At 42.0% G+C, this 27194-nt stretch overlaps 1 protein-coding gene across 2 annotated transcripts in view; it reads right to left on the bottom strand.

The window, feature by feature from the left end:
* The window catches only part of LOC115168642 (RBBP8 N-terminal-like protein), a 34092-nt gene extending 16817 nt beyond the window's left edge, over nucleotides 1-17275 (bottom strand). For both annotated transcript variants that reach the window (XM_029724098.1, XM_029724099.1), the window contains exon 1: nucleotides 17126-17275. The gene's annotated coding sequence lies outside the window, so the exon portion shown is untranslated. The remainder of the gene's footprint in view (nucleotides 1-17125) is intronic.
* Between the last annotated feature and the right edge of the window lie 9919 nt (nucleotides 17276-27194).

The raw sequence follows: 27194 nt of genomic DNA, 5'->3' as shown, positions 1-27194 counted from the left end.
AGTAGACTATAACAAATCCAGAGGAGTGGAGCAGTACAGTAGACTATAACATGTCTAGTGGAGTGGAGCAGTACAGTAGACTATAACATGTCTAGAGGAGGAGTACAGTAGACTATAACATGTCTAGAGGAGTGGAGCAGTACAGTAGACTATAACAAGTCTAGAGGAGAGGAGCAGTACAGTAGACTATAACATGTCTAGAGGAGCAGCAATGTAGACTAAAACATGTCTAGTGGAGCAGTACAGTAGACTATAACATGTCTAGAGGAGGGGAGCAGTACAGTAGACTATAACATGTCTAGAGGAGCAGTACAGTAGACTACAACATGTCTAGTGGAGCAGTACAGTAGACTATAACATGTCTAGAGGAGAGGAGCAGTACAGTAGACTATAACATGTCCAGAGGAGAGGAGCAGTACAGTAGACTGTAACATGTCTAGAGGAGCAGTACAGTAGACTATAACATGTGTAGAGGAGCAGTACAGTAGACTATAACATGTCTAGAGGAGAGGAGCAGTACAGTAGATTATAAAATGTCTAGAGGAGAGGAGCAGTACAGTAGACTATAACATGTCCAGAGGAGTGGAGCAGTACAGTAGACTATAACATGTCTAGAGGAGCAGCATAGTAGACTATAACATGTCTAGTGGAGCAGTACAGTAGACTATAATATGCCTACAGGAGCAGCATAGTAGACTATAACATGTCTAGTTGAGCAGTACAGTAGACTATAACATGTCTAGAGGAGCAGTACAGTAGACTATAACATGTCTAGGGGAGCAGTACAGTAGACTATAACATGTCCAGAGGAGCAGTACAGTAGACTATAACATGTCTAGAGGAGTGGAGCAGTGCAGTAGACTATAACATGTCTAGAGGAGAGGAGCAGTACAGTAGACTATAACATGTCTAGAGGAGCAGTACAGTAGACTATAACATGTCTAGAGGAGTGGAGCAGTACAGTAGACTATAACATGTCTAGAGGAGTGGAGCAGTACAGTAGACTATAACATGTCTAGAGGAGCAGTACAGTAGACTGTAACATCTCTAGAGGAGTGGAGCAGTACAGTAGACTATAACATTTCTAGAGGAGAGGAGCAGTACAGTAGACTATAACATGTCTAGAGGAGCAGTACAGTAGACTATAACATGTCTAGAGGAGCAGTACAGTAGACTATAACATGTCTAGAGGAGCAGGACAGTAGACTATAACATGTACAGAGGAGAGGAGCAGTACAGTAGACTATAACATGTCCAGAGGAGAGGAGCAGTACAGTAGACTATAACATGTCTAGGGGAGCAGTACAGTAGACTATAACATGTCTAGAGGAGCAGTACAGTGGACTATAACATGTCCAGTGAAGTGGAGCAGTACAGTAGACTATAACATGTCTAGTGGAGCAGTACAGTAGACTATAACATGTCTAGAGGAGCAGTACAGTAGACTATAACATGTCTAGTGGAGCAGTACAGTAGACTATAACATGTCTAGAGGAGTGGAGCAGTACAGTAGACTATAACATGTCTAGAGGAGTGGAGCAGTACAGTAGACTATAACATGTCTAGAGGTGCAGTACAGTAGACTATAACATGTCCAGAGGAGAGGAGCAGTACAGTAGACTATAACATGTCTAGAGGAGCAGCATAGTAGACTATAACATGTCTAGTGGAGCAGTACAGTAGACTATAACATGTCTAGAGGAGCAGCATAGTAGACTATAACATGTCTAGAGGAGCAGTACAGTAGACTATAACATGTCTAGAGGAGTGGAGCAGTACAGTAGACTATAACATGTCTAGAGGAGTGGAGCAGTACAGTAGACTATAACATGTCTAGAGGAGCAGCATAGTAGACTATAACATGTCTAGTGGAGCAGTACAGTAGACTATAACATGTCTAGATGAGCTGCATAGTAGACTATAACATGTCTAGAGGAGAAGTACAGTAGACTATAACATGTCTAGAGGAGCAGTACAGTAGACTATAACATGTCTAGAGGAGTGGAGCAGTACAGTAGACTATAACATGTCTAGTGGAGCAGTACAGTAGACTATAACATGTCTAGAGGAGAGGAGCAGTACAGTAGACTATAACATGTCCAGACGAGAGGAGCAGTACAGTAGACTATAACATGTCTAGTGGAGCAGTACAGTAGACTATAACATGTCTAGAGGAGAGGAGCAGCACAGTAGACTATAACATGTGTAGAGGAGCAGTACAGTAGACTATAACATGTCTAGAGGAGTGGAGCAGTACAGTAGACTATAACATGTCTAGAGGAGAGGAGCAGTACAGTAGACTATAACATGTCCAGAGGAGTGGAGCAGTACAGTAGACTATAACATGTCTAGAGGAGCAGCATAGTAGACTATAACATGTCTAGTGGAGCAGTACAGTATACTATAACATGTCTAGACGAGCAGCATAGTAGACTATAACATGTCTAGTGGAGCAGTACAGTAGACTATAACATGTCTAGAGGAGCAGTACAGTAGACTATAACATGTCTAGAGGAGCAGTACAGTAGACTATAACATGTCTAGAGGAGTGGAGCAGTACAGTAGACTATAACATGTCTAGAGGAGAGGAGCAGTACAGTAGACTATAACATGTCTAGAGGAGCAGTACAGTAGACTATAACATGTCTAGTGGAGCAGTACAGTAGACTATAACATGTCTAGAGGAGCAGTACAGTAGACTATAACAGGTCTAGTCGAGCAGTACAGTAGACTATAACATGTCTAGAGGAGTGGAGCAGTACAGTAGACTATAACATGTCTAGAGGAGTGGAGCAGTACAGTAGACTATAACATGTCTAGAGGAGCAGCATAGTAGACTATAACATGTCTAGTGGAGCAGTACAGTAGACTATAACATGTCTAGAGGAGCAGCATAGTAGACTATAACATGTCTAGAGGAGCAGTACAGTAGACTATAACATGTCTAGAGGAGTGGAGCAGTACAGTAGACTATAACATGTCTAGAGGAGTGGAGCAGTACAGTAGACTATAACATGTCTAGAGGAGCAGCATAGTAGACTATAACATGTCTAGTGGAGCAGTACAGTAGACTATAACATTTCTAGATGAGCAGCATAGTAGACTATAACATGTCTAGAGGAGCAGTACAGTAGACTATAACATGTCTAGAGGAGCAGTACAGTAGACTACAACATGTCTAGAGGAGTGGAGCAGTACAGTAGACTATAACATGTCTAGTGGAGCAGTACAGTAGACTATAACATGTCTAGAGGAGCAGTACAGTAGACTATAACATGTCTAGTGGAGCAGTACAGTAGACTATAACATGTCTAGAGGAGTGGAGCAGTACAGTACACTATAACATGTCTAGAGGAGTGGAGCAGTACAGTAGACTATAACATTTCTAGAGGAGCAGTACAGTAGACTATAACATGTCCAGAGGAGAGGAGCAGTACAGTAGACTATAACATGTCTATAGGAGCAGCATAGTAGACTATAACATGTCTAGTGGAGCAGTACAGTAGACTATAACATGTCTAGAGGAGCAGCATAGTAGACTATAACATGTGTACAGGAGCAGTACAGTAGACTATAACATGTCTAGAGGAGTGGAGCAGTACAGTAGACTATAACATGTCTAGAGGAGAGGAGCAGTACAGTAGACTATAACATGTCTAGAGGAGCAGCATAGTAGACTATAACATGTCTAGTGGAGCAGTACAGTATACTATAACATGTCTAGAGGAGCAGCATAGTAGACTTTAACATGTCTAGTGGAGCAGTACAGTAGACTATAACATGTCTAGAGGAGCAGTACAGTAGACTATAACATGTCTAGAGGAGTGGAGCAGTACAGTAGACTATAACATGTCTAGAGGAGAGGAGCAGTACAGTAGACTATAACATGTCTAGAGGAGCAGTACAGTAGACTATAACATGTCTAGGGGAGCAGTACAGTAGACTATAACATGTCTAGAGGAGCAGTACAGTAGACTATAACATGTCTACAGAAGCAGTACAGTAGACTATAACATGTCTAGAGGAGCAGTACTGTAGACTATAACATGTCTAGAGGAGTGGAGCAGTACAGTAGACTATAACATGTCTAGAGGAGCAGCATAGTAGACTATAGCATGTCTAGTGGAGCAGTGCAGTAGACTATAACATGTCTAGAGGAGCAGCATAGTAGACTATAACATGTCTAGTGGAGCAGTACAGTAGACTATAACATGTCTAGAGGATCAGTACAGTAGACTATAACATGTCTAGAGGAGAGGAGCAGTACAGTAGACTATAACATGTCTAGAGGAGTGGAGCAGTACAGTAGACTATAACATGTCTAGAGGAGAGGAGCAGTACAGTAGACTATAACATGTCTGGAGGAGCAGTACAGTAGACTATAACATGTCTAGAGGAGCAGTACAGTAGACTATAACATGTCTAGGGGAGCAGTACAGTAGACTATAACATGTCCAGAGGAGTGGAGCAGTACAGTAGACTATAACATGTCTAGAGGAGCAGTACGGTAGACTATAACATGTCTAGAGGAGAGGAGCAGTACAGTAGACTATAACATGTCCAGAGGAGTGGAGCAGTACAGTAGACTATAACATGTCTAGAGGAGCAGTACAGTAGACTAGAACGTGTCCAGAGGAGGAGTACAGTAGACTATAACATGTCTAGAGGAGCAGTCCAGTAGACTATAACATGTCTAGTGGAGCAGTACAGTAGACTATAACATGTCTAGAGGAGTGGAGCAGTACAGTAGACTATAACATGTCTAGAGGAGCAGTACAGTAGACTATAACATGTCCAGAGGAGTGGAGCAGTACAGTAGACTATAACATGTCTAGAGGAGCAGGGTAGTAGACTATAAGATGTCTAGTGGAGCAGTACAGTAGACTATAACATGTCTAGAGGAGCAGCATAGTAGACTATAACATGTCTAGAGGAGCAGTACAGTAGACTACAACATGTCTAGAGGAGTGGAGCAGTACAGTAGACTATAACATGTCTAGAGGAGCAGCATAGTAGACTATAACATGTCTAGTGGAGCAGTACAGTAGACTATAACATGTCTAGATGAGCAGCATAGTAGACTATAACATGTCTAGTGGAGCAGTACAGTAGACTATAACATGTATAGAGGAGCAGTACAGTAGACTATAACATGTCTAGAGGAGCAGTACAGTAGACTATAACATGTCTAGAGGAGTGGAGCAGTACAGTGGACTATAACATGTCTAGAGGAGAGGAGCAGTACAGTAGACTATAACATTTAGTGGAGCAGTACAGTAGACTATAACATGTCTAGAGGAGCAGCATAGTAGACTATAACATGTCTAGTGGAGCAGTACAGTAGACTATAACATGTCTAGAGGAGAGGAGCAGTACAGTAGACTATAACATGTCCAGAGGAGTGGAGTAGTACAGTAGACTATAACATGTCTAGAGGAGCAGCATAGTAGACTATAACATGTCTAGTGGAGCAGTACAGTAGACTATAACATGTCTAGAGGAGCAGTACAGTAGACTGTAACATGTCTAGGGGAGCAGTACTTTAGACTATAACATGTCTAGAGGAGCAGTACAGTGGACTATAACATGTCCAGAGAAGTGGAGCAGTACAGTAGACTATAACATGTCTAGTGGAGCAGTACAGTAGACTATAACATGTCTAGAGGAGCAGTACAGTAGACTATAACATGTCTAGTGGAGCAGTACAGTAGACTATAACATGTCTAGAGGAGTGGAGCAGTACAGTACACTATAACATGTCTAGAGGAGTGGAGCAGTACAGTAGACTATAACATTTCTAGAGGAGCAGTACAGTAGACTATAACATGTCCAGAGGAGAGGAGCAGTACAGTAGACTATAACATGTCTAGAGGAGCAGCATAGTAGACTATAACATGTCTAGTGGAGCAGTACAGTAGACTATAACATGTCTAGAGGAGCAGCATAGTAGACTATAACATGTGTACAGGAGCAGTACAGTAGACTATAACATGTCTAGAGGAGTGGAGCAGTACAGTAGACTATAACATGTCTAGAGGAGAGGAGCAGTACAGTAGACTATAACATGTCTAGAGGAGCAGCATAGTAGACTATAACATGTCTAGTGGAGCAGTACAGTATACTATAACATGTCTAGAGGAGCAGTACAGTAGACTATAACATGTCTAGAGGAGCAGCATAGTAGACTATAACATGTCTAGAGGAGCAGTACAGTAGACTACAACATGTCTAGAGGAGTGGAGCAGTACAGTAGACTATAACATGTCTAGAGGAGCAGCATAGTAGACTATAACATGTCTAGTGGAGCAGTACAGTAGACTATAACATGTCTAGATGAGCAGCATAGTAGACTATAACATGTCTAGTGGAGCAGTACAGTAGACTATAACATGTATAGAGGAGCAGTACAGTAGACTAAAACATGTCTAGAGGAGCAGTACAGTAGACTATAACATGTCTAGAGGAGTGGAGCAGTACAGTAGACTATAACATGTCTAGAGGAGAGGAGCAGTACAGTAGACTATAACATGTCCAGAGGAGTGGAGCAGTACAGTAGACTATAACATGTCTAGAGGAGTGGAGCAGTACAGTAGACTATAACATGTCCAGAGGAGTGGAGCAGTACAGTAGACTATAACATGTCTAGAGGAGAGGAGCAGTACAGTAGACTATAACATGTCCAGAGGAGTGGAGCAGTACAGTAGACTATAACATGTCCAGAGGAGTGGAGCAGTACTGTAGACTATAACATGTCTAGAGGAGAGGAGCAGTACAGTAGACTATAACATGTCTAGAGGAGCAGTACAGTAGACTATAACATGTCTAGAGGAGCAGTACAGTAGACTATAACATGTCCAGAGGAGAGGAGCAGTAGAGTAGACTATAACATGTCTAGAGGAGCAGTACAGTAGACTATAACATGTCTAGAGGAGAGGAGCAGTACAGTAGACTATAACATGTCTAGAGGAGCAGTACAGTAGACTATAACATGTCTAGGGGAGCAGTACAGTAGACTATAACATGTCCAGAGGAGTGGAGCAGTACAGTAGACTATAACATGTCTAGAGGAGCAGTACGGTAGACTATAACATGTCTAGAGGAGAGGAGCAGTACAGTAGACTATAACATGTCCAGAGGAGTGGAGCAGTACAGTAGACTATAACATGTCTAGAGGAGCAGTACAGTAGACTAGAACGTGTCCAGAGGAGGAGTACAGTAGACTATAACATGTCTAGAGGAGCAGTCCAGTAGACTATAACATGTCTAGTGGAGCAGTACAGTAGACTATAACATGTCTAGAGGAGTGGAGCAGTACAGTAGACTATAACATGTCTAGAGGAGCAGTACAGTAGACTATAACATGTCCAGAGGAGTGGAGCAGTACAGTAGACTATAACATGTCTAGAGGAGCAGGGTAGTAGACTATAAGATGTCTAGTGGAGCAGTACAGTAGACTATAACATGTCTAGAGGAGCAGCATAGTAGACTATAACATGTCTAGAGGAGCAGTACAGTAGACTACAACATGTCTAGAGGATTGGAGCAGTACAGTAGACTATAACATGTCTAGAGGAGCAGCATAGTAGACTATAACATGTCTAGTGGAGCAGTACAGTAGACTATAACATGTCTAGATGAGCAGCATAGTAGACTATAACATGTCTAGTGGAGCAGTACAGTAGACTATAACATGTATAGAGGAGCAGTACAGTAGACTATAACATGTCTAGAGGAGCAGTACAGTAGACTATAACATGTCTAGAGGAGTGGAGCAGTACAGTGGACTATAACATGTCTAGAGGAGAGGAGCAGTACAGTAGACTATAACATTTAGTGGAGCAGTACAGTAGACTATAACATGTCTAGAGGAGCAGCATAGTAGACTATAACATGTCTAGTGGAGCAGTACAGTAGACTATAACATGTCTAGAGGAGAGGAGCAGTACAGTAGACTATAACATGTCCAGAGGAGTGGAGTAGTACAGTAGACTATAACATGTCTAGAGGAGCAGCATAGTAGACTATAACATGTCTAGTGGAGCAGTACAGTAGACTATAACATGTCTAGAGGAGCAGTACAGTAGACTGTAACATGTCTAGGGGAGCAGTACTTTAGACTATAACATGTCTAGAGGAGCAGTACAGTGGACTATAACATGTCCAGAGAAGTGGAGCAGTACAGTAGACTATAACATGTCTAGTGGAGCAGTACAGTAGACTATAACATGTCTAGAGGAGCAGTACAGTAGACTATAACATGTCTAGTGGAGCAGTATAGTAGACTATAACATGTCTAGAGGAGTGGAGCAGTACAGTACACTATAACATGTCTAGAGGAGTGGAGCAGTACAGTAGACTATAACATTTCTAGAGGAGCAGTACAGTAGACTATAACATGTCCAGAGGAGAGGAGCAGTACAGTAGACTATAACATGTCTAGAGGAGCAGCATAGTAGACTATAACATGTCTAGTGGAGCAGTACAGTAGACTATAACATGTCTAGAGGAGCAGCATAGTAGACTATAACATGTGTACAGGAGCAGTACAGTAGACTATAACATGTCTAGAGGAGTGGAGCAGTACAGTAGACTATAACATGTCTAGAGGAGAGGAGCAGTACAGTAGACTATAACATGTCTAGAGGAGCAGCATAGTAGACTATAACATGTCTAGTGGAGCAGTACAGTATACTATAACATGTCTAGAGGAGCAGTACAGTAGACTATAACATGTCTAGAGGAGCAGCATAGTAGACTATAACATGTCTAGTGGAGCAGTACAGTAGACTATAACATGTATAGAGGAGCAGTACAGTAGACTAAAACATGTCTAGAGGAGCAGTACAGTAGACTATAACATGTCTAGAGGAGTGGAGCAGTACAGTAGACTATAACATGTCTAGAGGAGAGGAGCAGTACAGTAGACTATAACATGTCCAGAGGAGTGGAGCAGTACAGTAGACTATAACATGTCTAGAGGAGTGGAGCAGTACAGTAGACTATAACATGTCCAGAGGAGTGGAGCAGTACAGTAGACTATAACATGTCTAGAGGAGAGGAGCAGTACAGTAGACTATAACATGTCCAGAGGAGTGGAGCAGTACAGTAGACTATAACATGTCCAGAGGAGTGGAGCAGTACTGTAGACTATAACATGTCTAGAGGAGAGGAGCAGTACAGTAGACTATAACATGTCTAGAGGAGCAGTACAGTAGACTATAACATGTCCAGAGGAGAGGAGCAGTAGAGTAGACTATAACATGTCTAGAGGAGCAGTACAGTAGACTATAACATGTCTAGAGGAGAGGAGCAGTACAGTAGACTATAACATGTCTAGAGGAGCAGTACAGTAGACTATAACATGTCTAGGGGAGCAGTACAGTAGACTATAACATGTCCAGAGGAGTGGAGCAGTACAGTAGACTATAACATGTCTAGAGGAGCAGTACGGTAGACTATAACATGTCTAGAGGAGAGGAGCAGTACAGTAGACTATAACATGTCCAGAGGAGTGGAGCAGTACAGTAGACTATAACATGTCTAGAGGAGCAGTACAGTAGACTAGAACGTGTCCAGAGGAGGAGTACAGTAGACTATAACATGTCTAGAGGAGCAGTCCAGTAGACTATAACATGTCTAGTGGAGCAGTACAGTAGACTATAACATGTCTAGAGGAGTGGAGCAGTACAGTAGACTATAACATGTCTAGAGGAGCAGTACAGTAGACTATAACATGTCCAGAGGAGTGGAGCAGTACAGTAGACTATAACATGTCTAGAGGAGCAGGGTAGTAGACTATAAGATGTCTAGTGGAGCAGTACAGTAGACTCTAACATGTCTAGAGGAGCAGCATAGTAGACTATAACATGTCTAGAGGAGCAGTACAGTAGACTACAACATGTCTAGAGGATTGGAGCAGTACAGTAGACTATAACATGTCTAGAGGAGCAGCATAGTAGACTATAACATGTCTAGTGGAGCAGTACAGTAGACTATAACATGTCTAGATGAGCAGCATAGTAGACTATAACATGTCTAGTGGAGCAGTACAGTAGACTATAACATGTATAGAGGAGCAGTACAGTAGACTATAACATGTCTAGAGGAGCAGTACAGTAGACTATAACATGTCTAGAGGAGTGGAGCAGTACAGTGGACTATAACATGTCTAGAGGAGAGGAGCAGTACAGTAGACTATAACATTTAGTGGAGCAGTACAGTAGACTATAACATGTCTAGAGGAGCAGCATAGTAGACTATAACATGTCTAGTGGAGCAGTACAGTAGACTATAACATGTCTAGAGGAGAGGAGCAGTACAGTAGACTATAACATGTCCAGAGGAGTGGAGTAGTACAGTAGACTATAACATGTCTAGAGGAGCAGCATAGTAGACTATAACATGTCTAGTGGAGCAGTACAGTAGACTATAACATGTCTAGAGGAGCAGTACAGTAGACTGTAACATGTCTAGGGGAGCAGTACTTTAGACTATAACATGTCTAGAGGAGCAGTACAGTGGACTATAACATGTCCAGAGAAGTGGAGCAGTACAGTAGACTATAACATGTCTAGTGGAGCAGTACAGTAGACTATAACATGTCTAGAGGAGCAGTACAGTAGACTATAACATGTCTAGTGGAGCAGTACAGTAGACTATAACATGTCTAGAGGAGTGGAGCAGTACAGTACACTATAACATGTCTAGAGGAGTGGAGCAGTACAGTAGACTATAACATTTCTAGAGGAGCAGTACAGTAGACTATAACATGTCCAGAGGAGAGGAGCAGTACAGTAGACTATAACATGTCTAGAGGAGCAGCATAGTAGACTATAACATGTCTAGTGGAGCAGTACAGTAGACTATAACATGTCTAGAGGAGCAGCATAGTAGACTATAACATGTGTACAGGAGCAGTACAGTAGACTATAACATGTCTAGAGGAGTGGAGCAGTACAGTAGACTATAACATGTCTAGAGGAGAGGAGCAGTACAGTAGACTATAACATGTCTAGAGGAGCAGCATAGTAGACTATAACATGTCTAGTGGAGCAGTACAGTATACTATAACATGTCTAGAGGAGCAGTACAGTAGACTATAACATGTCTAGAGGAGCAGCATAGTAGACTATAACATGTCTAGAGGAGCAGTACAGTAGACTACAACATGTCTAGAGGAGTGGAGCAGTACAGTAGACTATAACATGTCTAGAGGAGCAGCATAGTAGACTATAACATGTCTAGTGGAGCAGTACAGTAGACTATAACATGTCTAGATGAGCAGCATAGTAGACTATAACATGTCTAGTGGAGCAGTACAGTAGACTATAACATGTATAGAGGAGCAGTACAGTAGACTAAAACATGTCTAGAGGAGCAGTACAGTAGACTATAACATGTCTAGAGGAGTGGAGCAGTACAGTAGACTATAACATGTCTAGAGGAGAGGAGCAGTACAGTAGACTATAACATGTCCAGAGGAGTGGAGCAGTACAGTAGACTATAACATGTCTAGAGGAGTGGAGCAGTACAGTAGACTATAACATGTCCAGAGGAGTGGAGCAGTACAGTAGACTATAACATGTCTAGAGGAGAGGAGCAGTACAGTAGACTATAACATGTCCAGAGGAGTGGAGCAGTACAGTAGACTATAACATGTCCAGAGGAGTGGAGCAGTACTGTAGACTATAACATGTCTAGAGGAGAGGAGCAGTACAGTAGACTATAACATGTCTAGAGGAGCAGTACAGTAGACTATAACATGTCTAGAGGAGCAGTACATTAGACTATAACATGTCCAGAGGAGAGGAGCAGTAGAGTAGACTATAACATGTCTAGAGGAGCAGTACAGTAGACTATAACATGTCTAGAGGAGAGGAGCAGTACAGTAGACTATAACATGTCTAGTGGAGCAGTACAGTAGACTATCACATGTCTAGAGGAGAGGAGCAGTACAGTAGACTATAACATGTCCAGAGGAGAGGAGCAGTACAGTAGACTATAACATGTCTAGGGGAGCAGTACAGTAGACTATAACATGTCTAGAGGAGCAGTACAGTAGACTATAACATGTCCAGAGAAGTGGAGCAGTACAGTAGACTATAACATGTCTATAGGAGAGGAGCAGTACAGTAGACTATAACATGTCTAGTGGAGCAGTACAGTAGACTATAACATGTCTAGTGGAGCAGTACAGTAGACTATAACATGTCTAGAGGAGCAGTACAGTAGACTATAACATGTCTAGTGGAGCAGTACAGTAGACTATAACATGTCTAGAGGAGAGGAGCAGTACAGTAGACTATAACATGTCTAGAGGAGCAGTACAGTAGACTATAACATGTCCAGAGCAGTGGAGCAGTACAGTAGACTATAACATGTGTAGAGGAGCCGTACAGTAGACTACAACATGTCTAGAGGAGCAGTACAGTAGACTATAACATGTCCAGAGGAGAGGAGCAGTACAGTAGACTATAACATGTCCAGAGCAGTGGAGCAGTACCGTATGTTCTGTGAGGATCAATGCACTTGACTTTTCCATGGACATTCACAGGGCTCGGTGAGCTGTCATTGAGATACTAATGCGGGAACAACTCTGAAGTCACACACATCAATATAATATTAAATATTTGTTTTGACTTAAACCTTCTTCTCTATTTCATTATTCTTATTTGTCTTTGTGTGAATCCCAATAAGAAGGGGAGGGTGAGAGGGTGTGTCAACACACTCTAAACAACGTGAAGCATTCTTTGATCTGAGCTGTTCTCAAAAGCAGCATGTTGGGATACGTTGTCTTAACTGTCCTAAATGTTGTAGCAAAGCAAGAGAAGACCTGTCTGTCCAACGGTCTGCCTTTCCCTGCTCACAGAGTGTTGCTTAACAGGCTCTCAGTTCAAACCGTGACATACACACACGTATTACATACATTTACAATGTAGACATATGAGATATAACACACACTAGGCTTTTGACAGATTGATCGAGGTGAAGGTCCATTTTTAGTTATCAATAATTTACCCCCCTTTTTTTTTAAGAGTTCACAGATCAATAGACCTGAATTACTTATGTCCAAATCATTGTGTCTGTGCTATATCTGTCCTAGTGTCTACATGTATGTACACCTATAGAACAGAAATGGGTACTATCTGTGTATCTGTGTAGCTGTGTAGCTGTGTTGCTGTGTAGCTGTATATCTGTGTAGCTGTGTAGCCGTATATCTGTGTATCTGTGTAGCTGTGTAGCTGTGTTGCTGTGTAGCTGTATATCTGTGTAGCTGTGTAGCCGTATATCTGTGTATCTGTGTAGCTGTGTTGCTGTGTAGCTGTATATCTGTGTAGCTGTGTAGCTGTATATCTGTGTAGCTGTATATCTGTGTAGCTGTGTAGCTGTGTAGTTGTGTAGCTGTATATCTGTGTAGCTGTATATCTTTGTAGCTGTGTAACTGTATAGCTGTATATCTGTGTAGTTGTGTAGCTGTGTAGCTGTGTAGCTGTATATATGTGTAGCTGTGTAGCTGTATATCTGTGTAGCTGTGTAGCTGTATATCTGTGTAGCTGTGTAGCTGTATATCTGTGTAACTGTGTAGCTGTGTAGTTGTGTAGCTGTATATCTGTGTAGCTGTATATCTTTGTAGCTGTGTAACTGTATAGCTGTATAGCTGTACAGTTGTGTAGTTGTGCAGCTGTGTAGCTGTATATCTTTGTAGCTGTGTAACTGTATAGCTGTATAGCTTTATAGTTGTGAAGTTGTGTAGTTGTGTAGCTGTGTAGCTGTATATCTTTGTAGCTGTGTAACTGTATAGTTGTGTAGTTGTGTAGCTGTATAGGTGTGTAGCTGTATAGCTGTGTAGGTGTGTAGCTGTATAGCTGTGTAGCTGTATAGCTGTGTAGCTGTGTAGGTGTGTAGCTGTATAGCTGTGTAGCTGTATAGCTGTGTAGCTGTATAGCTGTGTAGCTGTGTAGGTGTGTAGCTGTGTAGGTGTGTAGCTGTATAGCTGTGTGGGTGTATAGCTGTGTAGCTGTGTAGCTGTATAGCTGTATAGCTGTGTGGGTGTATAGCTGTGTAGGTGTATAGCTGTATAGCTGTGTAGCTGTGTAGCTGTATAGCTGTGTAGCTGTATAGGTGTGTAGCTGTATAGCTGTGTGGGTGTATAGCTGTATAGCTGTGTAGCTGTGTGGGTGTATAGCTGTGTAGGTGTATAGCTGTATAGCTGTGTAGCTGTATAGGTGTGTAGCTGTATAGCTGTGTGGGTGTATAGCTGTATAGCTGTGTAGCTGTATAGCTGTATAGCTGTATAGCTGTATAGCTGTATAGCTGTGTGGGTGTATAGCTGTGTAGGTGTATTGCTGTATAGCTGTGTAGCTGTGTAGGTGTATAGCTGTATAGCTGTGTAGCTGTATAGCTGTGTAGCTGTATAGGTGTGTAGCTGTACAGCTGTGTGGGTGTATAGCTGTATAGCTGTGTAGCTGTGTAGCTGTATAGCTGTGTAGCTGTATAGGTGTGTAGCTGTATAGCTGTGTGGGTGTATAGCTGTATAGCTGTGTAGCTGTATAGCTGTATAGCTGTATAGCTGTGTGGGTGTATAGCTGTGTAGGTGTATTGCTGTATAGCTGTGTAGCTGTGTAGGTGTATAGCTGTATAGCTGTGTAGCTGTATAGGTGTGTAGCTGTATAGCTGTGTGTGTGTATAGCTGTATAGCTGTGTAGCTGTGTAGGTGTGTAGCTGTATATCTTTGTAGCTGTGTAACTGTATAGCTGTATAGCTGTATAGTTGTGAAGTTGTGTTGTTGTGTAGCTGTGTAGCTGTGTAGCTGTATATCTTTGTAGCTGTGTAACTGTATAGTTGTGTAGTTGTGTAGCTGTATAGGTGTGTAGCTGTATAGCTGTGTAGGTGTGTAGCTGTATAGCTGTGTAGCTGTATAGCTGTGTAGCTGTGTAGGTGTGTAGCTGTATAGCTGTGTAGCTGTATAGCTGTGTAGCTGTATAGCTGTGTAGCTGTGTAGGTGTGTAGCTGTATAGCTGTGTAGCTGTGTAGGTGTGTAGCTGTATAGCTGTGTGGGTGTATAGCTGTGTAGCTGTGTAGCTGTATAGCTGTATAGCTGTGTGGGTGTATAGCTGTGTAGGTGTATAGCTGTATAGCTGTGTAGCTGTGTAGCTGTATAGCTGTGTAGCTGTATAGGTGTGTAGCTGTATAGCTGTGTGGGTGTATAGCTGTATAGCTGTGTAGCTGTGTGGGTGTATAGCTGTGTAGGTGTATAGCTGTATAGCTGTGTAGCTGTGTAGCTGTATAGCTGTGTAGCTGTATAGGTGTGTAGCTGTATAGCTGTGTGGGTGTATAGCTGTATAGCTGTGTAGCTGTATAGCTGTATAGCTGTATAGCTGTGTGGGTGTATAGCTGTGTAGGTGTATTGCTGTATAGCTGTGTAGCTGTGTAGGTGTATAGCTGTATAGCTGTGTAGCTGTATAGCTGTGCAGCTGTATAGGTGTGTAGCTGTATAGGTGTGTAGCTGTATAGCTGTGTGGGTGTATAGCTGTATAGCTGTGTAGCTGTGTGGGTGTATAGCTGTGTAGGTGTATAGCTGTGTAGCTGTGTAGCTGTATAGCTGTGTAGCTGTATAGGTGTGTAGCTGTATAGCTGTGTGGGTGTATAGCTGTATAGCTGTGTAGCTGTATAGCTGTATAGCTGTATAGCTGTGTGGGTGTATAGCTGTGTAGGTGTATTGCTGTATAGCTGTGTAGCTGTGTAGGTGTATAGCTGTATAGCTGTGTAGCTGTATAGGTGTGTAGCTGTATAGCTGTGTGGGTGTATAGCTGTATAGCTGTGTAGCTGTGTAGGTGTATAGCTGTGTAGCTGTATATCTGTGAAGCTGTGCACTGCATAACTATGTTTGAACAAGAAAATAGGAGATGCAGAGCTCAACACACTGAGAAAAGGGAAGGCTGTCGTATGAACGGATACAGGGAGGTGGCTGAAGTATCTGTGACACACAATTACAACCACAGTCTTTTGCACACTGTGTGAATGAAGCCTGATCCATCACAGATTTAGAACATATTTGCCAAAATGAGACAATGACAGAGAGACAGTCATTCTATGCAATGACAGACAGACAGTCATGCTATGCAATGACAGCAAGTGACAAGGCTACATTTTCTATAGAAATAGACATATAGATTCAGTGATATGGTTCCTGCCGTTAAAAAAAGGGAAATCCAGGAATCGAAATACAACTGATTGGACATCCCGCATTTCTTTGGTAAGCAGTTGGGGGATGGGGAAGAGAAGTTGAACTACTCCTATATTTATCGACAGAGCTATCGATGTAAGGACTGCCCTCCGTTAGATCAGCATGAAAAGTTTTACCAAGTTTTATCCACGTACAAATGGATGTACGTGCTTCTTTCACATGCATTGCTTGCTGTTTGGGGTTTTAGGCTGGGTTTCTGTGCAGCACTTTGAGATTTCAGCTGATGTACGAAGGGCTATATAAATACATTTGATTTGATTTGATATGATTTGATGTAGCGATCCCAGATTGCCCCTTTTAATCCTGCAATCCTGTACAACACGGTGTTGGGAAATAGACATAGGACCCAACAGTAGGTTATTGTCACAACACGTTAAATATCTGTGCTCTGTGAAAATGCACAGGCTACACAGTACATAACTGTTCCCTTCCTGTTCTGTCACCTACTCAACACACAGATCAATAGCTCACAGTTAATCCACAAACCATTATCACATCATCTGACAAATTCAACGTGAACAAATGTACACTTCACTATTACTGTTTTGTTATTCAGGAAAAAACCCATGTGGTTCAATCAATGATCATACAAGACGCAGTCAGGAAGAAGATAACATGAACCATTAATATATACAACTGTAAATAATATCATCCTGTCCTTTACTATACAGATGAATCTTCATTTCCATCCATTGTCTATTTATTCCCTGTTCTAATGAGGATTCAATGAGAAGGACGCTTAAGGAAACAGTCCTTTCCTGTATGCTAATGAATAGACTCTCCTGCCCAGCATGCCTCCTGGCACCGGCCCACCCAGCAACCCGTCCCAACTTTACAGGCCCCAGCTCCCCACCACACACTGTCAACAGGCACACTCACCTTTTCCAGGTCCCCACCGAAGACTCGTCACTCTGTCTGTCTGTCCTTCTGTCTGTCAATCACTTGCAGTCTGTCTCTTCTCCTCCTTAGCCCTGGTGAGCTGGTTGGTCAGTGCCAGAGATAGAGATGGATAGAGTAACAGAGAGAGAAAGAGAGAGAGAGAGAGAGAGAGAGAGAGAGAGAGAGAGAGAGAGAGAGGGAGGAAAAAGACGCAAGGGAAAGACCCCCTCCCCATCTCCACCCCAGGGGAAACAGGTCTGAGCGGTTCTAGAGAACACAAACACGGATGCCCAGGCCAGTTCTCCCTGGATATTCCGGTTCTGCAGAAATCCAGCAAAAACCGGACCAACCAGATTTATTAACCTTTAGAGAGCAGACAGAAGCGATAGGTTAAGTCAAACACAACAATGCCATGCAATGAACTTTTCACTCTTACGTTTCAGACGTAAAAAGAGGCAGAGATAAAAAAAAATCATATTAAAACACACAAAATGACATGAATCAGGGTCTATAAACATTGAGTTATGATTGCGAAACTATAGAATACCACTAAATAAATAATGATTTGTGTTACTTTTTATACCCGTATCAAGTAATCTCATAATTTGAGAGAATTAGCAAACTTGCTCAGAAGGTGAAAAAGGTATTTTCAGGTTTTAAAGACGAGTATGCTGATTGGGCATTTCTCCAAATGTTTTGTAATCATACCGGGTATTACTCTTTTATTTACAAATGGGGTGGAGTGTGGACAAAATGATCCAGTTTCCCTCCTAGCTCTACGTGACATGAACTATGAATCAGAATCGTGTGATAAAACATTGCCAGTCACAATTACAGTGATTGCTGTAGGACATACAGTACCAGACAAAAGCTTGGACAAACCTACTCATTCAAGGGTTTTTCTTGATTTTTACTATTTTCTACATTGTCAATAATAGTGAAGGCATCAAAACTATGAAATAACACATATGGAATCAAAATCAAAATATATTTTATATTTGTGATTCTTCAAAAGTAGTCACACTTTGCCTTGATGACTTTGAACACTCTTGGCATTCTCTCAACCAGCTTCATGAGGAATGCTTTTCCAACAGTCTTGAAGGAGTTCCCACATATGCTGAGCACTTGTTGGCTGCTTTTCCTTCACTCTGCAGTCCAACTCATCCCAAACCATCTCAATTGGGTTGAGGTCGGGTGATTGTGGAGGCCAGGTCATCTGATGCAGCACTCCATCACTTTCCTTGGTCAAATAGCCCTTACACTGCCTGGAGGTGTGTTGGGTCATTGTCCTGTTGAAAAACAAATGATAGTCCCACTAAGTGCAAATCAAATGGGATGGTGTATCGCTGCAGAATGCTGTGGTAGCCATGCTGGCTAAGTGTGCCTTGAATTCTAAATAAATCACTGACAGTGTCACCAGAAAAGCAACCCCACACATCACACCTCCTCCTCCATGCTTCAAAGTGGAAACCACACATGCTAAGATCATCTGTTCACCTACTCCGCGTCTCACAAAGACATGGTGGTTGGAACCAAAAATCAAAAATTTGGACTCATCAGACCAAAGGACAGATTTCCACCGGTCTAATGTCCATTGCTCGTGTTTCTTGGCCCAAGCAAGTCTCTTATTCTTATTGAAGAAACTTTCAAAGTTCTTGACATTTTCAGGATTGAAAGTAATGATGGACTGTTGTTTCTCTTTGCTTATGCGAGCTGTTTTTGCCATAATATGGACTTGGTCTTTTACCAAATAGGGCTATCTTCTGTATGCCACCCCTACCTTGTCACAACACAACTGATTGGCTCAAACACATTAAGAAGGAAAGATAATCCACAAATGACTTTTTAACAAGACACACATGGTTAATTGAAATGCATTCCAGGTGACTTCCTCATGAAGGTGGTTGAGAGAATGCCAAGTGTGTGCAAAGCTGTCTTCAAGGCAAACGGTGGCTGTTTTGAAGAATCTCAAATATAACATATATCTGGATTTGTTTAACACTTTTTTGGTTACTACATGATTCCATATGTGTTATTTCATAGATTCGACAATGTAGAAATATATAGTAAAAATAAATAAAAACCCTGTAATGAGTAGGTATGTCCAAACTTTTGACTGGTACTGTAGATTTTCTGATTGGAAAAAACATGACACTTTGCTCGCAATATTATGAGAAATTCACAACTTTATGTCATCTCAACTAATTTGACTGTGGCTGTGGTCATGGGGTTTAAACAGGGATGTGTGAGGGTTGGGTTGTGACAAGAGGTTGGGACGTCGAGCGCACTGCCGGACAGCAGCAGCTATGTACGTTTATTACCTGGGAATATGATAGGGAACACAATGACACCCCTGTCTCTTAGCCCTACAATGTTGCTGGGCCACAAAACAACAGAGAGTTTCCTGATTCCTGAACTTCTTGAACACTGGACAGAACGGGTTGTACAACCTAACACTTCCGTCTGCTTGTCCGTCCCTTTTGTCAGTCGTTCTCCACCCTGATGGATACTGCAGACACACAGAAACTCAACAAGAGAGTGATAGGAATGATCAAAACCCACCGGGCACAAACTGGTTGAATTAATGTCGTTTCTAGATATTGAACTGATGGGAAGACTGCATGGTGCCAATACTCCTCCTTAATGTGTCTGTTTGACATTGACCAACCCTCTAAGATAGATCTATGACCATCACATATGACAAATACACACCTCATGTGACTTACAGTAGCATAATGGAAATAAGCCTTGTGTTTTTATCCTTGATAATGTTTTATCTCTGTAATGTTGTCTCTGACTGGAGCCATCTACTGCAAGTAATCATCAAATACATTCATGAGAGTATCTAGGTCCTCATAGCCACTGGAACGTGCACTGTTATCCATAACTATTCTGTTAATTGCTTATTGATAATCAAGAAAAGGATCCTGATCAGAGATCAGCTCATCTCTGATAATGGACACAAAGATGTCAAGAGTCCAGTGAGCGAGGCACTTCAACACTTCAACTCTCCACTAGAGGTCCAAGTCTGACCTCTTTACACATAACAGACACAGAGAGAGAGAGAGAGAGAGATAGAGAGGAGAGAGAGGAGAGAGATAGAGAAGAGAGGGAGAGATAGAGAGGAGAGAGAGAGGGGAGGAGAGAGAGAGGGGAGGAGAGATTGAGAGGAGAGAGAAAGAGAGATAGAGAGGGGAGGAGAGATAGAGAGGGTAAAAGAGAGATGGGGAGAGAGAAGAGAGAGAGAGAGGGGAGGAGAGATAGAGGGTAAAAGAGAGAGAGAGAGAGAAGAGAGGGAGAGAGAGAGGGGAGGAGAGATAGAGAGGGTAAAATAGAGATGGGGAGACAGAAGAGAGGGAGAGAGAGATAGAGAGGGGAGGAGAGATAGAGAGGGTAAAAGAGAGATGGGGAGAGAGAAGAGAGGGAGAGAGAGAGAGAGAGGGGAGGAGAGATAGAGAGGGTAAAAGAGAGATGGGGAGAGAGAAGAGAGGGAGAGAGAGAGGGGAGGAGAGATAGAGAGGGTAAAATAGAGATGGGGAGAGAGAAGAGAGGGAGAGAGAGAGGGGAGGAGAGATAGAGAGGGTAAAAGAGAGAGAGAGAGAGAAGAGAGGAAGATGTGTGTGTTTGGGATGAATGGGCCTACTCTTTCTGACCAGGCCTGGAATAACGACCCAGTTACCTCTTGTCCTGTGTAGACTGATCCAAAGGTCGTAGGTCAAGCATGCAATCTACTGCTGGCTCTCTCTCTTTTTTTCTTTCTCTCTCTCTCTCTCTTTTTCTTTTTCTCTCTCTCTCTTTTTCTTTCTCTCTCTTTCTCTCTCTCTCTCCCTCTCTCCTCTCTCTTTTCTCTCTGCCCTCCCCCTCTCTTGCATGCTGTGAGATGTTTCTTTCAGAGTTATAGGAAACACTTAATAAGATTATAATTTTCTGAACTTTTGCATGTTTTTGATACTTAATGTAAAAAAAATGAAAAAGCAACAAATTTGAAGTTTTGGAATGGCCTAGTCAAACTCCAGACCTAATCCCAATTGATGATGTTGTGGCATGATTTGAAATGGGCAGTTCATGCTTGAAAACCCGCAAATATCGCTGAGTTAAAGCAGTTCAACATGCAAGAGAGGGACAAAATTCCTCCACTGCGACATGTGAGACTGATCAACAACTACAGGAAGTGTTTGGTTGCAGTCATTACAGCTAAAGGTTCCACAACCAGTAATTGAGTGTGAGGGCAATGTAACGACTGTCTTCATGAAGAGAGGACCAAGGCGCAGCGGGTTGCCTGCTCATCATTATATATATTGAATGTGAACACCCAAAACGACAACAGGAAACAGTTTTGCATGCTATACCAACACAATGCAAAAAAAAAAAAAAAAAAACACATCCCTATATATAGGACTCTCAATCAAAGGCAACTACAAACACCTGCCTTCAATTGAGAGTCCAACACCCAATTACCTAACATAGAAAATACTAAACTAGAAAGAACATAGAAATACAAAAACATAGAACATAACCCATAACCCAAAACCCGGAAAATACTAAATCAAACACCCTTCTAAACAAACCACCACCCCGAACCACATAAAACAAATACCCTCTGCCACGTCCTGACCAAACTACAATCACAAATAACCCCTATACTTGTCAGGACGTGACAGGCAAATACATTGCATAACTTTGTTAATTAATTAAATAAAGAAATAAAGTATACATATATTTTTGTAGTATTTGTAAACTCAGCTTCCCTTTATTTAATATTAGTTTTTGGTTGAAGATCTGATACGTCAGTTTAAAACAATGTGCAAAAATATAAAAATAAAATACTAATAAAAAAATAGAGAAAATGGAAAAAGGGGGGCAAATACTTTTCACAGCCCTGTATGAGGGCCTGATAACATTCTTCCCCGTGATAACACACAGGGTAGAATGTGAAGTGACTCACCAAATCAAGTGCCTTGGCTATTGCACTGATACCTTTACCTTGACAGAATCCTTGTCCTTTGTACTCACGGTTAAACGGGACGTGCAGTCAATGAGGGATATGAGTAACACGACTAAACAGAGGTACAACCTTCACAATCATATTAGAATAAGTGTGTTTTACAGGGTGAGTCTGTCTCAAGGGTTTCCTATGTTAAAACAACAGAGAGCAGAGACCATACCCTGCAAAGTAGTGGACTGTCTGCCTCTGTCAGTCTGTCTGAATCAGTTCCTTCAATAAACTTTTTCCTGAATTTTGAGAAGAATTACAACATTTGTGACCTCTAGTAATTTAAAACCCACGCAGTCCTCAAAATCTTTTGTGATGTTAAACTAAAATGAATGTCCTCTCCCTCTCACACGTTATATACGATCATCACCTTGACCTACGTATGTGTCATTAAAACATTCACACGGTCATAAATCACACAAACTGACTGTTTTACATCCAGGACCAGATCTCAGATCAGTCTGATTAGACGTACAGTACACAGAGCAGGTTAAACGTCCATGTGAAGGAGTTACTCTAATCAATGCTATGGACATGGTCATTTTCACCTATCTAACTCCTTTGTGAGATAAAGAGAGAACAACAATCTGACATGAATAGAAACACATTTCCAACAGTCTTCTATCTGCAGGTTGGCTGGTGATTCAGACACATTTCCAACAGTCTTCTATCTGCAGGTTGGCTGGTATTTCAGACACATTTCCAACAGTCTTCTATCTGCAGGTTGGCTGGTGATTCAGATACATTTCCAACAGTCTTCTATCTGCAGGTTGGCTGGTGAAGCCTGGTTTGTTGTCCTCAGACCAGGGAATAAATCACAGGGTTAAGTGTGCCAAGTCAGACAGTCACCCTCTGAGAACAGCTCACCTCTGCAGCTTAAATTACTGGTGGGAGGGATACTACTCCTGGACTCCTCGTTCCTCTCCCCACCTCTGAACTGTAGCTATGGCTATAGCAGTGGACATGCACAAACATATAACACACACACGAAAGCACACACACGCAAACACACACACGCATACACGCACACACACGCATACACACACGCACGCACACCCAAACAAATGCACACACACGCATACACGCACACACACGCATACACACACGCATACACACACTCATACACACATGCACGCACACACAAACAAATGCACACACACACACACACACACACACACACACACGCACACCCCATCCAGAGACTCCCGAGCATAGATAAGAGTTCAGAGGAGAAGGCAGATTTACAAGAAACCACAGAGGACCTTTCAGATACTGCTGAGGAAATGTTTACGCAACATCATCTATGTCAGGCACAAGGGGGTGGAAAAACATGCCTCCCAGTGCAGAACTCGACACTCTGGAGACTCATTGATACCTATGAATCTATCAACAAGTTCTATTTCACTACAAGGACTTTCATGGGCGTGTTAAAATCAGTTCTGGTTAACCCGGACTGTCAGCTGCACTTTGGAAATATTAAACATAAATCTCCACTGAGGCTTACAATGACACTGTTAGTCACTCTAATACACTGAGGCTGTTAGTCACTCTGATACACTGACACTGTTAGTCACTCTAATACACTGACACGGTTAGTCACTCTAATACACTGAGGCTGTTAGTCACTCTAATACACTGACACTGTTAGTCACTCTAATATACTGACACGGTTAGTCACTCTAATACACTGACAATGTTAGTCACTCTAATACACGCAGGCTGTTAGTCAGTCTAATACACTGAGACTGTTAGTCACTCTAATACACTGAGGCTGTTAGTCACTCTAATACACTGAGGCTGTTAGTCACTCTAATACACTGAGGCTGTTAGTCACTCTAATACACTGAGGCTGTTAGTCACTCTAATACACTGACACTGTTAGTCACTCTAATACACTGACACTGTTAGTCACTCTAATACACTGAGGCTGGCAGTCACTCTAATACACTGAGGCTGTTAGTCACTCTAATACACTGACACTGTTAGTCACTCTAATACACTGAGGCTGTTAGTCGCTCTAATACACTGACACTGTTAGTCACTCTAATACACTGAGGCTGTTAGTCACTCTAATACCCTGACACTGTTAGTCACTCTAATACACTGAGACTGTTAGTCACTCTAATACACTGAGGCTGTTAGTCACTCTAATACACTTAGGCTGTTAGTCACTCTAATATACTGATGCTGTTAGTCACTCTAATACACTGAGGCTGTTAGTCACTCTAATATACTGACGCTGTTAGTCACTCAAATACACTGAGGCTGTTAGTCACTCTAATACACTGAGGCTGTTAGTCACTCTAATATACTGATTCTGTTAGTCACTCTAATACACTGATGCTGTTAGTCACTCTAATACACTGAGGCTGTTAGTCACTCTAATACACTGAGGCTGTTAGTCACTCTAATACACTGAGACTGTTAGTCACTCTAATACACTGACACTGTTAGTCACTCGAATATACTGACACGGTTAGTCACTCTAATACACTGAGGCTGTTAGTCACTCTAATATACTGACACTGTTAGTCACTCTAATACACTGACACGGTTAGTCACTCTAATACACTGAGGCTGTTAGTCACTCTAATACACTGACACGGTTAGTCACTCTAGTACACTGAGACTGTTAGTCACTCTAATACACTGAGGCTGTTAGTCACTCTAATACACTGACACTGTTAGTCACTCTAATACACTGAGGCTGTTAGTCACTCTAATACATTGAGGCTGTTAGTCACTCTAATACACTGAGGCTGTTAGTCACTCTAATACACTGAGGCTGTTAGTCACTGTAATACACTGACACGGTTAGTCACTCTAATACACTGAGGCTGTTAGTCACTCTAATACACTGACGCGGTTAGTCACTCTAGTGCACTGAGACTGTTAGTCACTCTAATATACTGACACGGTTAGTCACTCTAATACACTGACACAGTTAGTCACTCTAATACATTGAGGCTGTTAGTCACTCTAATACACTGACACTGTTAGTCACTCTAATACACTGAGGCTGATAGTCACTCTAATACACTGACACTGTTAGTCACTCTAATACACTGAGGCTGTTAGTCACTCTAATACACTGAGGCTGTTAGTCACTCTAATATACTTACACTGTTAGTCAATCTAATACCCTGACACTGTTAGTCACTCTAATACACTGAGGCTGTTAGTCACTCTAATACACTGAGGCTGTTAGTCACACTATGATGATTGCAGTCCCATTTAGAACAATGTTAAATGTGATCAGCCAAAATTGTTAAAAGAGGTGGCATATGGGGACAGAACCTGTATGGACACCATACACCATGTTTCCCCCAGACTGTAGGTCCCCTGTAACCCAGTGGGTTTTCTGACCTTGTCTGGGAAGTGGTAAATATATATGCATGCAATGTAAAGACGTGTAGGTGTTAGTCGCTTTGGATGAAAGCACCTCCTAAAGGGCATGTATACATAAACCTCCTCTGAGTGTGTTGGTCTGCTGATAAGGTGGATGGACGCAGACATGACGACGTAAAACACAAAGGAGAGAGAAGGCGGTGCGCTGATACTGTACTCTGTCTGTCTGACGGCTGGACCTGTACGTACCCATGTTTACCAGCAGAGAGTAGCCCCTGAAACCACTGCCCGTTTACTGTACTTCTACCTTTCACATCTTCTCTCTCACATGTTGGCAACGCCTTCAAACCACCACTAGGGGGTGGTAGTTAACACTCAACCAACCCTCTGCTAGCCGTTCATTACTACAAACCTTCCACATGACATCAGCAAAGAAAGGGGCTAATGCCATGAACAACAGCCCATGAACTCACTATTGTTATATGCATTTACTAACACACACTTTCATTAACAAGGAAACCTATTGGGCTCCCGAGTGGCGCAGCAGGTCTAAGCCACTGCATCTTAGTGCTAGAGGCGTCACTACAGACCCTGGGTCGATTCCAGGCTGAGAGAGAGAGAGAGAGAGAGAGAGAGAGAGAGAGAGAGAGAGAGAGAGAGAGAGAGAGAGAGAGAGTGGAGGAATTGAGGAATCCATAGAATCCATAGAATCCATAGAATCAAACCACTTCTGAGAGAATTGGAATAAATTAAACAAACCTCATCACGAGGAATTGGCTATCCAAAATGGGGATATGTGGAGAAATCACTTTGCAAACCTCTACAGCAATATAACAAAGAACCCAGAACAAAAATATATACAAGAAAAATTACAAATCCTTGAATCAGCAGTCAAAGACTATCAGAATCCTGTGGATACCCCAATCACAGAAGAAGAATTATTGGAAAAACTATGCACACTCCAACCCAAAAAGGCCTGTGGTGCTGATGGTATTTTAAATGAAATGATCAAATATACAGACCACAAATTCAAGTTGGCTATACTCAAACTCTTCAACATTATCCTCACTGCAGGTATTTTCCCCGATATTTGGAACCAGGGATTGATCACACCAATCTATAAAAATGGAGACAAATTTGACCCAAATAATTACAGAGGAATTTGCGTTAACAGCAACTTGGGGAAAATTCTCAGCAGTATTATAAATAGCAGACTACATCATTTCCTTGATGAACACAACGTCCTGAGCAGAAGCCAGATTGGACAAAATGATCGTACAACAGACCACATTTACACCCTCCACACTCTAATTGACAAACAAGTAAACCAAAACAAAGGCAAAATCTATTCGTGTTTTGTAGATTTCAAGAAAGCCTTTGATTAAATTTGTCAAGAAGGTCTTTTTTATAAACTAATAGAAAGTGGTATTGGAGGGAAAACATATGATGCTTGTCACAGCTGTCTTCAGAAATGGAACAAAATGCAGCAGAGTTAGTATTCATCCTTCAATTTAATTAGAACGAACACTATACAAGAACAAAAACAAGGAAACTGACAGCCAACAGTCCTGTCAGGTGCAACCACACTAAACAAGAAACAATTTCCCACAACCCCAAAGAAAAACACACACTCCTATATAGGACTCCCAATTAAAGGCAACTAAACACATCTGCCTTCAATTGGGAGTCCTAATCACCAACACAACCATTCACACACACAAAAACCCT

The sequence above is a fragment of the Salmo trutta genome, chromosome 30 (genome assembly GCF_901001165.1).
Source record: "Salmo trutta chromosome 30, fSalTru1.1, whole genome shotgun sequence".
NCBI classification, from domain to species: Eukaryota; Metazoa; Chordata; class Actinopteri; order Salmoniformes; family Salmonidae; genus Salmo; species Salmo trutta.
This window is presented reverse-complemented; position numbering and strand designations above follow the sequence as displayed.